The 12243-nt window shown below is 48.0% G+C and overlaps 1 protein-coding gene across 2 annotated transcripts in view; it reads right to left on the minus strand.

Moving 5' to 3' along the window:
- Positions 1 to 12243, minus strand: part of KIF12 (kinesin family member 12) — a 254749-nt gene that overhangs the window by 193846 nt on the left and 48660 nt on the right. The window lies entirely within an intron of this gene.

Raw genomic sequence — 12243 nt, forward strand, 5'->3', positions numbered from 1 at the left:
AACATACAATCACTAATAACACAAACATACACGCATGCATACACATATTTAAATAAATAACATAACCTTACCTTCTGTCCCAGTCCAGAAATTACCTTCCAGTGCTCCATCTCCCGCATAGCATGAACAGCAAGAGCTTCCTGGTTCCTGCAAATGCGTGCAGGAGCCAGAGCATTGGTGACTAAGTGCCCCGCTTGAGTCTGCTCTATTTGTATGTGCGGGAAGGTGCAGGAGCACCCCCTCACACATACAAACATTTAGTTCCCCAGCCTGCATGTCAAATTAGCTATGCAAAGCTGGGGAAGAAAAAACAGCCCGGCCTTGCATGGCTCATTAAGCACGCCTGTCTGAGGAACGGAACTGTCAAAGGGAAACAGAATTTCCCATTGACAGTTCAGCCAGTACAGGACCGTTTCTTCAGCTGCAACAAGCAGTTGAGGGAGCACCCAGTCTTTGCACTGGGCTCGCACCTCGGCTTCACCATAATGGGTGAGAGGGCCGGTGGATCGGCGCCCCCTTGCCAATTATATACGAGCCTCCACTTGGGAGCATCACAATGAGTACAGTGATTAGAGCAGGGCACATTCCGCTGTCTCTCTGGCGCCTTCCTCCTCCTCTCTGGCTTCTATGCTGCCCCCTTCTATCCCCTATGCCCATTCTTGGGCCCCTCTGCTGGGTGTACCTCTAGCCTGTACCCCACACCGGAAGTCTTTCAAATGTGGCAACCTGCTCCACGTTGTTACTCTAAACTCTTGCTCTGCTGTCAAACACTCCTCTGACATCTGTCACCTCCTCAAAGAACTTGACCTCAATGTCCTTGCACTAACTGAGACATGGTTCACGGCCAGCTCTGTCACGAATTTTGACACTCTCCTCCCTGAAGGCTAGATCCTCTCCGAGCCCAGAAGCAATCAACCCAGAGGTGGAGTAGCTCTGATCTTTCTGGAATGGATCCCTGATTCTGTCATTCCTACGCAGGCCTACTCCTTCTTTGAATGCCTGGTCTGCAGGCTCTCTATCTCTCCAGGTCTGCCTCTAGATGTGGCCACCATCTACAGGCCACCTGACCAGGTTGCCCTCTTCCTCTTAGAATGGGCTGACCTCTCCTCGCCTCTACCTCTCAACTTCTCCTCGGAGACCTCAACATCTACCTGGATGCTTCTAATCCCTCTTCTGGGCTTGTCTGCAACCTCTGTGACTCTCTCTCTCTCTCTCTCTCTCTCTCTCTCTCTCTCTCTCTCTCTCTCTCTCTCTCTCTCTCCATTCTACCTTCTAGACTAACACATTCTGTAGGTCGCACCTTGGATGTTCTCATCTCCTCAGACATCCCCCTTTCTAATCCTCTCACCACTCTTCTTTCTTGGACTGACCACTTTCTGCTTTCCCCTCACCTGAAATTCTCTGTCCCTCAGGCAAATCCCACCCCAGCACTGCCACCTACCTTCTTGGTCATTCAGCCCATGAAGCGTGTGTCAGTGGATTCCTTTACCGCTACTTTCTCTTCTCCTCCTACTCCTGTGGCTGACTCACACACTGACACAGCCCCCCCTAATCTGCATCTTTTTATCTCCAATACCCTGGACATCCTTGCCCCTGTCATGAGAATTCGTCTGAAGCCTCCCTCCAAGTGCAATTCTTGGTATGACTAGGCCGAACTCTTTAAAATCTGCAAGGAGCTGGCCCCTCCTTCTGCAGCCTCCACCTCCCCTGTTCCCCCCAGGTCCTCTGTATGGCTCTGGCTTCTCACTTCACCTCCCAAACTCAGGACATCCTGTCCTTGCTCTCCTCTTCCACTCCCTCTACCTCTTTTGGCCCCCTCTGGCCGCCTCCCCCTCTCCTCTTTCTCTCTGACAACACCTGACGATGTTGCTAGACAAGTTCGATCTATGGAAGTTTTGTCCAAACAGGGGCTCCCCTGTTCCTCCAGAACCATCAAGGACCACATTGACACCCTAGCTCCAGTCTTAGCCAATTTCTGCAATCACTCTTTCACCACTGGATCTTTCCCCTCTCCCCTCAAGCACTCCCTTGTGCACCTCCTCCTTAAAAAGCCTTTGGCCAATCCTACCTGTCTGGCAAACTATCGCCCGATCTCTATCACTCCTTTCCTGGGCAAACTCCTGGAAAAGCTGGCCATATCCCACCTTATTCTCCACACTGAATCTGTTGGTTGTCTCCATTACCATCAGTCTGGCTTCAGAGCAGCCTGAGGCACAGAAACTGCTCTCCCGAACACCCGTGAAGATCTTCTCTCTAATCTTAAATCCTGCCTTCCTTCTGTCCTCATCCTCCCTGACCTTTCCTCTCGCTTTGACACAGTCAAATATGCCATAATGCTCAATCGACTCTGTGAAATCCTGGGCATCACGGATTAGGCCCTGGAGTGGTTGACCTTCTTCCTGGACCAACCCTGCCAGGTCTAACTTGGGTCCTTTCTTCTCCACCACCTCTCTCTCCACATGTGGTGTTCCTCAGGGCTCCATCCTCTCACACTGGCTCTTCAATGTCTACTTGGCCCACTTGGTCCAGGTGATCTCTACCTTCTCTTCCAATGTTCAGTGTTATGCGGATGACACTCAGTTCTCTTTCAGGCTCCCCTTAGCCTCTTCTGACTGTCTATCCACGACTCAGAATTGGTGTGCCTCCAACAATCTCCGCTTTAATACCAGTAAGACTGAGATCCTTCTCATTTGAATCCCTGCTCCTTCTTTCCCCCTCTCACTCTGGCCACCCTCCTTGGGCCCTCTCCCTTCGCCTTTTTGTGAGGCAAAAAACATTAGTGTCATCTTCGACTCCACTTTCTCCTTCTACCTTCACATCACGGACATGGCCAAGAAGCCCCACTACCATCTGCACCTCCTTAGAGGCAGTGGTCGAAGTGTGCGGGAGCGGGCAGGATCGGTTGGGAGCGGAGCTCCTCTACTTTTATTTATTCACTTTCACCATTCCTATAGTTTTATTTGAAAAAGAAACCGTTCCGGACTGATTTCATTTTAAAATTAAAGTGTAGGAAGAAGGTGAAAGTTACACTTCAGTGCACTGCACTGAACGTTCCCTTAAATAGCAAGCATGCTTGTTTGGGGGTTTGTCTTGTGCATGGTTGGGGAGCAGAGTGATGCCAGCAGGGAACATAGTTCCACTACTTCTTTTCGTACACTTTGACCACTGCCTAGAGGTATTCTTCCTTTTCCCACTTTCCCCCAGAAGCTCACTGTCTCCAGAGCCCTGGTTCTCTCCAGGTTGGACTACTGCAACAGCCTCTTTCTCAATCTGCCTTCCTCTACTCTACGCCCGTTGCAACTTATCCAGAACAGGACTGCGAGACTTATCCTTGGCCTCACGCCCAGGGAACATATCTCTCCAGCCCTGAAATATCTCTACTGGCTCCCGGTGGCTGCAAGGATCAAGATCAAGACCCTCTGCATCGTCCACAAGGCTTTCTGGAGCCAGGGCCCGCACTACATCCAACTCTCTCTCCCAAAATACCTTCCTTCTCGAGCCCTTCGCTCAACTACCTCCAACTCTCTGAGGGTCAGACACTTCTCCAAGCAGAGAGTGGGCGGTAGATCTCTCTGCAGGTCCCTCCCTCTGGAAAGGCTTCCTTGGCTCTCAAACTTGAGCCGGAACACCTGAAGTTCCGGAAGCAGCTCAAGACCTTCCTTTTCTCCTATGCTTTCTCTCTATCCCTCTCCTGCTGACCTATCCGTCTGCTGCGCCGACTAGTTGCTTGGTACCCTCATAGTTCTCACTGGGTATCAGGCTACTCCATGATCAGTCCCCCCTGCACTGCCTCTGGGCCTACCATGCACTTAGGAGCTGTAACTGTAACCTCCACAGTCCCCTGCATCTTTGCACTTACCCAGAGCCACGCTGCCCTTGCTGCACTACTCGGAGTGATGCTCCCCTGAATGTGCTTCCTCCTCCCCTTCCCTTGCACGATCTGAATGACACAAGGCCTAGTAAGATAGTCTGTCTTGTCCTCCCTGTCTTTCCTCCTTTGTCTTGCCGCGCCTAGAAACGCTTATGTACAGGCTCGTTATAAATGACATATATTATATATCATATCATGCTAACAGAGATTACAGTAGGAAGCACTGTGTTGATTATGGAGAATAGAGCGGGGGTCATCGAGCTGATCACAGTGAATACAGCAGGGATATGGTGCATCAATCGGATTAAAGAGAATACAGTCAGGAGCATTGTGCTGATTAAAGACAATACAGCAGGGAGCATTGTGTTTGTTATACTGACTACAGTAGCTCCCATTGTGCTGATTACGAATACATCAGGAAGCATCAGGTTCACACCAGTGTATACAGCAGGGTGCCTTGTGCTAATTACAGTGAACACAATAGGGAGAATCATGCTGATTAGAGGGCACATTGTGCTAGTTATAGAGATTACAATAGGAAGCATTGTGTTGATTACAGAAAATAGAGAAGGTCATCGAGCGTATCACAGTGAATACAGCAGGGATATGGCACATCAAGCTGATTAAAGAGAATACAATAGAGAGCACCATGCTGGTTACAGTGAATACAGTAGGGAGCACTCAGTTAGTTACATTGACTACAGCAGGGAGCATCATGATGATTTCAGTGAATGCAAAAGTGCTGCGCAAAAGGCGGTGTACTTGCTTGTACGCTGCCTTTTGCCCGGCACTTATGCACTCTGCCGTGCAAATGACCAAAATTCAGCTGCGGTAATCCATCCATGAGTGTGTCTATAGTTATATGTATTTATTTATTGAGCATTTGTATGGCACCTGTACAACAGAAAGTGTTTCCAGGTGCCACAAGACAAGGGGAGGAGGGAACAAGGAGGATAAACAACAATAAACGGTCCTACTAGGCCTTGTGACATTCGGATCGTGCAAGTGCAGCAACAGGAAAGGAAGGGGGGGCAGGTCAGCGGAAGAGGAAGGTAAGGGGTGTGGGAGGGGGTATGCAGGAGGGAGGGGGCCCCAAGGGCTGTGTTCATGCTGGGGGTAAGTGCTGTGGGGAGCATGGAGGGCAAGTACACAGGGGGAGGGTTACGGGTGGGCTAGTGCGAGGAGGGAGGTGAACGAGACTCAGTAGTCAGTAGTCTAGTCAGCGAAGGGTGCCTGGAGTCAAGTGCTGGAAGAGGGTGCTGAGGTTGGGTGGGTGCTGTGGGGTAAGTGCCGGGGGGAGACCGGAGGGCAAGTGCGCGTGTGGATGGGTTAGGAGTTGGCTATTGCAATTAAGGGGTTAACCAGACTCAATAGTCTAATCAGGGAAGGGTGCCCGAAGGCAAGTGCTGGAAGGGGGTGCTGAGGCAGACTGGTCGAGGTAAGGCCTGGCCCCTCTGTGACTCAGAAGGGACCAGGCAGCCAGTTGTAGCAGCAGGAGGGCTTTAGCAAGTAAGGGAGAGAGGGAAGAAGGAGGAAAAAAGGAAGGTCTTGAGAAGCTTCCTGAATTTAAGGAGATCCGGCTGATGCCTGAGAGGGGCACGGAAGTCATTTCAGAGGGAGGCTCCTGCTGACGAAAGAGATCTACCCCCCACTCTATGCTTGGAGAAACATCGACCTGCAGAGAGTAAGAGCTAGAGGACCGAGGGACTCTAGCAGGGAGGTATTTAGGGAGAGAAAGTTGGATGTAGCGTGGTCCTGGGCCCCAGTAAGCCTTGTGAATGAGGCAGAGGATCTTGATTTTGATCCATGCAGCCGACGGTAGCCAGTGGAGAGATTTTAGGGCCAGAGAGATGCGGTCCCTGGGCTTGAGGCCAAGGATAAGTCTTGCAGTCCTGTTCTGGATTAGTTGAAGAGGGCAGAGGGAGGAAAGAGGCAGATTGAGGAAGAGGATGTTGCAGTAGTCCAGCCTGGAGAGAAGCAGAGGTCTAGAGACAAAGAGTTTCTGGGAGAAAGTGAGGAAAGGGAGAATGCCTATGAGGAGGTGAAGCTGAAAGTGGGCCTTCTTAGAAAGGTCAGCGATATGAAGTGAGAAAGAGAGAGGAGTTGAAGATCACACCCAAGTTTTTTTGCCTGACAAGAAGGTGAGGGGAGGGCGTCGAAGGAGGGCAGCCAGAGAGGGAATGAATGGGGAGAGTTCCAATGAGAAGGATCTCTGTCTTACTGGCATTAAGACAGAGATCGTTAGCAGCACATCATGCCTGAATAGCAGTCAGGCAATTGGGAATGAGAGAGGAAGGAGAGGAGGTAGAGGTAGGAATCTTAAAGGAGAGCTGGGTGTCATCCGCATAACACTGGAAGTGAGGAGAAAAGGTGAATATCAAGTGGGCAAGAGGGGCAAGGTAAAAGTTCAAAAACCACAGCGAGAGGATAGAGCCCTGAGGGACCCCGCAAGTAGAGAGTGAGATAGAAGAGAGAAAATGGCCCAGTAGATCCAGGTAGGGTCGATTCGAAAGGAAAGCAGTCAACCAAGCCACTGCCCGGTCCGTGATGCCCAGAGTATCACAGAGTCGATTCAGTAGTGTGAATTGGCAGTGTCAAAGGCACAGGCCAGAACAATAAGGTAACGCTGCTAACTGCAAAAGAAAAATGCACTCCACGCCTGGCTTAGTGTGCTAGATTGGCGGGGTGTCTTGCACGAAATGTTTTTACATCAAATGACACCCCTAGTTGAGACCATATTAATGCATGGTTGATGAAAAAAGTAGAAAAGTATATATGACCACCTAGTACCACAATGTTCTCAGTATATAACTTGTGCTTGTTTAGTATTATGAACGCTGTCACAGAAAAAAGTTTCGATGTGTTTAATAGCAAATTTGGACAAAAACAATGTTACACCAAATTGTGCATATATTGGAGAAGGAGATAAACAGAACCATTATTAGCATCATTCATCAATCATGTAATTATATATAAAAAGTGGATGAATAAGAGACGTAATGTTGGTAGAATAAAAAAGGTGAGTGAGCGAAAAAGCAAAAGAACCCCATTGTTCAGAGAAAAGAAGGGGAGAGGAAGGGAGGAAAGTGTCCTCTAGTTGAAAGAAAATTAAGAACAAATGAATTATACAATGTTCATATTCGCCATTACAAATATACAAATTATGAACAAGAACAAAGCAAATCAGAAAGAGGTTACAAATCCCTCAGTTCTTTGATATCTGCTATTGGCTATTTGTATACAATTTGTTCTAAACCAATCATGGAGTTTCTTAATTATTTTTAGAAACCTTTTTTTCAGGACTTCTTATTGGGAAAACCCCACAGGCCAGATCAAGGAGGATGAGAACAGAAGGAGAGTTGGAGTCATGGTTTGAGAGCAAGTGTTCACAGGTGTTCAGGAGAGCAGTTTCAATGCATCTGGCTGCTCTGGAGCCAGACTGGTGGTCGTGGAGACAGCCAACAGATTCAGTGTGGTGGATTAGTTGGGAGATGACTAACTTCTCCAAACCTTTGCCCAAGAAAGGGGTAGTGGAGATAGGGCGGTAGTTAGCCAGGCAGGAAGCGTATGCAGATGGCTTTATTTAGGAGGGAGTCCACAAGGAAGTGCTTGAGAGGTAGTGGGAAGGAGGCAGTGGCAAAAGAGTGATTGCAAAACTCAGCCAAAGAGGGAGAGAGGGCAGCAATATTGTCCTTGATTATTCTAGAGGAGCAGGGAAGCACCTGTTTGGAGGAGACTTTCATAGAGCAAGCAGACTTGGTGACCTCATCAGGTGCTATAGGTGAGAAGGAGAAGAGTAGAAGGGATGAAGGGAGAGGAGCTAAGGGAGGCCTAAGTGCAGGTGGAGGAGAGAGGGGAGTAGAGGAGAGTAAGGACAGGATGTCCAGAGTTTTGGTTGTGAAGTGGGAGCCCAAAACCGTGCAGAGGGCCTGGGAAGGAAGGGGAGAACTAGAGACTGCAGTAGGATTGGCAACTTCCTTACAGATTTTGAAAAGTTCAGCTGTGTTGTTGGTGGCCCCAGAGATGCAGGCTTGAATATGGGCCAACTTCTGGGACCGGATGGAGAGTCTGTAATGCCTTTGGTGCAGGGGATAGGCCAGTTTGTCAGAGGATGTGCGAGAAGGCAACCACTTCCATTCCGCAACTCTGCACTTGCTTTTCAGCAAGGCTTGGTCCGAATCATACCAACTGTTGCACTTGGAGGCAGGCTTCATGCAGATTTTCATGGCAGGGGCAAGGATGTCAAGGGTGTTGGAAATGGAGAGGGTAAGATTAGCAAGGGCTAAGTCAGAGTGAGAGTACACAGGAGGAGTGGAGGGGGATAAACGCGGCAGCAAAAGCTGCTACTCGATTCACTGGTCGGATGACAGAGAAGGAGGCAGAGGCTTAGCCGGGGAGCCCAGGAGGTCCCAATGAGAGGAGAAGAGTGAATGATCAGACCAAGAGAAAGGTGTACTGTGAGGGGTAGAGAGAAAGAGGTCAGCTGAGATGAGCACATCCAGAATGTGCCTGGCTGAGTGAGTTGGACCAGAGGGAAGAATGGTGAGGGTGAAAGAGTCACAAAGGTTGCAGAAGGGTAAGGCCACATCAGGAGAATCAAGATGAATATTGAAATCTCAGAGGAGGAGAAGTTTAAAGGTAGAAGTCAGGAGAGAAGAGGTGAGGTCAGCCCACTCTAATAAGAAGAGGGAGACTGGCCCAGGGGTCCTGTAGATGGTAGCAAATGTGATCGACAGGTTGGGGGAGATGCAAAGCATGCATAACAAGACATTCAAAGGAGACGTAGGATTGAATGGGTATGATAGAGGAAGGGATCCATTCAGGGAAGACAAGGGCCACTAATCCTTCAGGCCAATTAGGCCTGGACTTGGAGAGGATCTTGCAGCCTTCAGGAAGAAGAGAGTCAAAAGCAGTGACAGAGCAGGCATTGAACCACGTCTCAGTGAGCACAAGGGTGTCAAGATCAAAGTCTTCAAGGAGGTGACAGATGTCAGAGGAGTGTTTTTCAGCAGAGCAAGAATTAAGGGTAGCTAAGTGAAAGTTGCTTACCACCTTTGGAGGTTTTCCGAAGAGGGGTACAGAGACAAGGTACCACCACTGGAGGGGGCGAGGGGGCAAGGAGGCAGGGGGAGTGGAAGAAGGAAGAGTGGTAGGAGAAGAGACGAAGTTAATGAAAGACAGAAGACGCATGTCAAGGAGGAGGAGGTTGGGCTGAGAGCCCTGGGCCATGATAGTGCCATTCCAGTAGACATTGATGCACCTGGATGATGAGAAGTGTGCCAAGAGCCCTTCTCATCTGGTTCCACCATTAAAGGGTGAAGAAGAGAAAGAGGAGAGGACATAAACCATATGGGGAGTCCATCAGTCAGGCGAGGGAATGACAAAGAGAATGTCAGTAATATTCTGCCCGAAGGAAGCATTGGCATAGGTGTCGACAATGGGCAGACCTGGGTTAGAGACCAGGAGACCCTCTTAAACGTTTTCCTTCCAGGCTTCGAAACAGAGGGAGGATAGGTAATAGAGTAGCAATTCGAAAAGATAGGAGAGATGGAGAGAACCATAGGGAGGGGAGCATGGGGGGAGACATAAGGATGTCCAGGGGAGGGAGAGCGACAGAAAGCTGCTCGGTGTATGAGAGAACAAAGCAGGTGGCCTAGCGGCCAAGAAGGCACAGATGAAGCAGGTACTTTAAACAAGAATCAAACAAGGGCAGAACATTTTAAAATGCCCAGATTTGAAATTCAGATATACACAGGAAATGCCAGCAATTAAACAGAGCTACAGGTTATAAAATACACCCAGATTTAGAATTCCAGAAAAATCAGGGAAATGCAGCGATTCAACACGGGCAATAGAGAGGCTACTTTTTAAAACACATATCCAGCAGTAAAAGATAGGCAGATTCAGCTGTCCTGCAAGTGAATAGCGAGTATACTTTACGGCAGAGCCGTAGGCAGGGTAGGGCCTGAGGGGCAAGGCCCCCCCAGAATGTGTAAATGCCCACTCACCAGCGCTATGGGGGTATTTACAGATATTTTTGTCAGTGCAGTGGGCCCAACTACATTAGCATCAGGCCCCGTTTGCTAGACAATCCTGGCTACGCCTCTGCTTTACGGGTGCCTGCCGCCCAATTACGGAGAACTCAAAAAAGAGTCCAATGTGTAAAAACACATGGGGCCTCATTACACGGAAGACGGTAGGGGATTACCAGCACCGGTAAGGGCACCGTTGCCAGTAATCCCCACCGCCCTACTACGAGGTCTCTCAGCGGGTCCCATCCTTAACGTGTGGTCAGACCACAAATTGCGGTACCGTTATTTGCTCCTTCCCCATTCCCATTGAGCCCTATGGGGGTTCAAATGGGAATGGGGAATGGTTCCCGCAATGGGGACTTACCGGTCCCACAAAGGTCAGAGTAGGCCGGTAAGTCCCTATTCCGGGAACCCGGCCTCCGACGGCGGTAAGGGGGTAGCCATGGCGCTAATAGCGCCATGGCTACCGCCTTCCGTGTAATGAGACCCATGGCCTTAACCAAATGTAACAAGAATACATGCAACATCTGTGATCATTTCAAAATAAAACGTATCACAAAAATAATTCTGACTTATAAAACTAGTTACAAATCTAAAAGCTTGAAAACATTACCTGTTCAATTAAATTCAATTTACTTTATGTCGGTTAAATAAAACAAACATAAAAGTTGACAACAAAAAATCAATAGTAAAAGCAATCAAATAACACAATCTCTTATACTAAAGCACAGATTTCTCAAAGTTCAATAAACAATACAGATTTACTGTAAAAATAAAATCACTACATTTTCATCAGTTAACACAATATAATAACATCATGCGAAAATATGTGCCGATTAATTTGCCGCAGCCACATTTTCAATCTACATCTAAGGGCAGCCCTTAAATAAGACTAGCAAGATCATAGGTGCAATCCTGAGTGCAGCTGGGATGGTGTTGCAGTAGGCTTGGGCGTAGCAAGGGAAGGCCTGTTTCCTTTTGTTTTCCCTGGCATGTCAGTTTCGTCTCAAGCCAAGCCATGGCCTTGCTCCTAGATGATCACAATAAGGCATTTACCTCATGCAATATTTCAAAAATATTGCATGCACTAACTTGAAGTAGGTTATAGGTTGAAAACGTACTATAAACAAGAGGCGCTTCCCCATAACTTAAACGACAAAAGTGTCTCCCTTAGGCGAAAGGGATGCATGAGAAAACAGGGGGAGAGAACGTGAGAATCTGTGGTGTTCATATTTTCCCCAAGTCCACTTGAAGGCTGGAGATTACAATAAGCTGAAGGGCCATTACTGATCCTTCTATACCGTGTCTACTCCTCGGGACAGCAGAGTTATGAACCACTGCTGTCCCACATGCATTATTGCTATCCCTCAGATAGTCATAGAAATTCATGTTTAGCATTTTTGGGACAATGGTAGTGGTTATTTCTGAAATATCACCAGCAAATTTCAAAAGTATTGCTTACCAAGCATGAAGTAACAGATCAAGTAGCATTGAAGTCTTGCGACATGAAGCAGATTCAAGATACCAATTCCATGATAGCAGCCCAAATATGACTTAGCTTGGTAAAAAGATAGTCTCTGCCAAATGCTGTAGTCTTCTTTTTCAAGCGAGCCAAACTGTTATCAAGAACAACATGCATACATCATGAAATGGCTGGCAAGAACAGGAAGGGTTCACCTATCTATAAAAGGTAAAAGTCCAGGGGGTTATGTAGGGAGCAATTCCTTTGGTTGATCCATTTCTAGGTTCTCCATAGTTTGGCAGACCAAGTAACTGGGGCACTTGGAGATGATGTCATTTGCCCCGGGTCAAACTTTCAGGTCAAATGGAGAAACCTGGACTAGACGCAAGGTAGCCTGGATCCACAATTGGCAATTTAGCTGTTTTACAACACATTTATGCTCAGTAACAATAACATTCTATAGTCTACCGGCATGTCGCAACCCTGTAGGGCTACATTTGTAGGTCCATGCAAATTGCATGGTAGGGACCGCACAAATGTGCACTTACATGCATGCAGTCCCCTTCAAAAAATGTTCATTGTTTGCACTGCAAAGTGTAAAGAATGCACACAAAAGTGGGTGGACCCAGGCTTCGGTAAATGATTGCACCTCATAGTGCAACTAATCGTAAATGCCACATGCCATGTATGTACATTGCAGAAGGCGTTTGCATGGACTTCATAGGAATCCAATGCACATGTGCCAGCTTCAAAATCAGATCCTGGCAGAAATGCATTCAAATGTATAAGGCGGAGTGGAAAGGGTGGAGGAATCAAGTCAAGTTTGTTCAATTGTATTGCCACAATCATACACCTAGGATATATAAATACAACATAGC

This window comes from Ambystoma mexicanum, chromosome 9 (genome assembly GCF_040938575.1).
Source record: "Ambystoma mexicanum isolate Mex_15411 chromosome 9, UKY_AmexF1_1, whole genome shotgun sequence".
NCBI lineage: Eukaryota > Metazoa > Chordata > Amphibia > Caudata > Ambystomatidae > Ambystoma > Ambystoma mexicanum.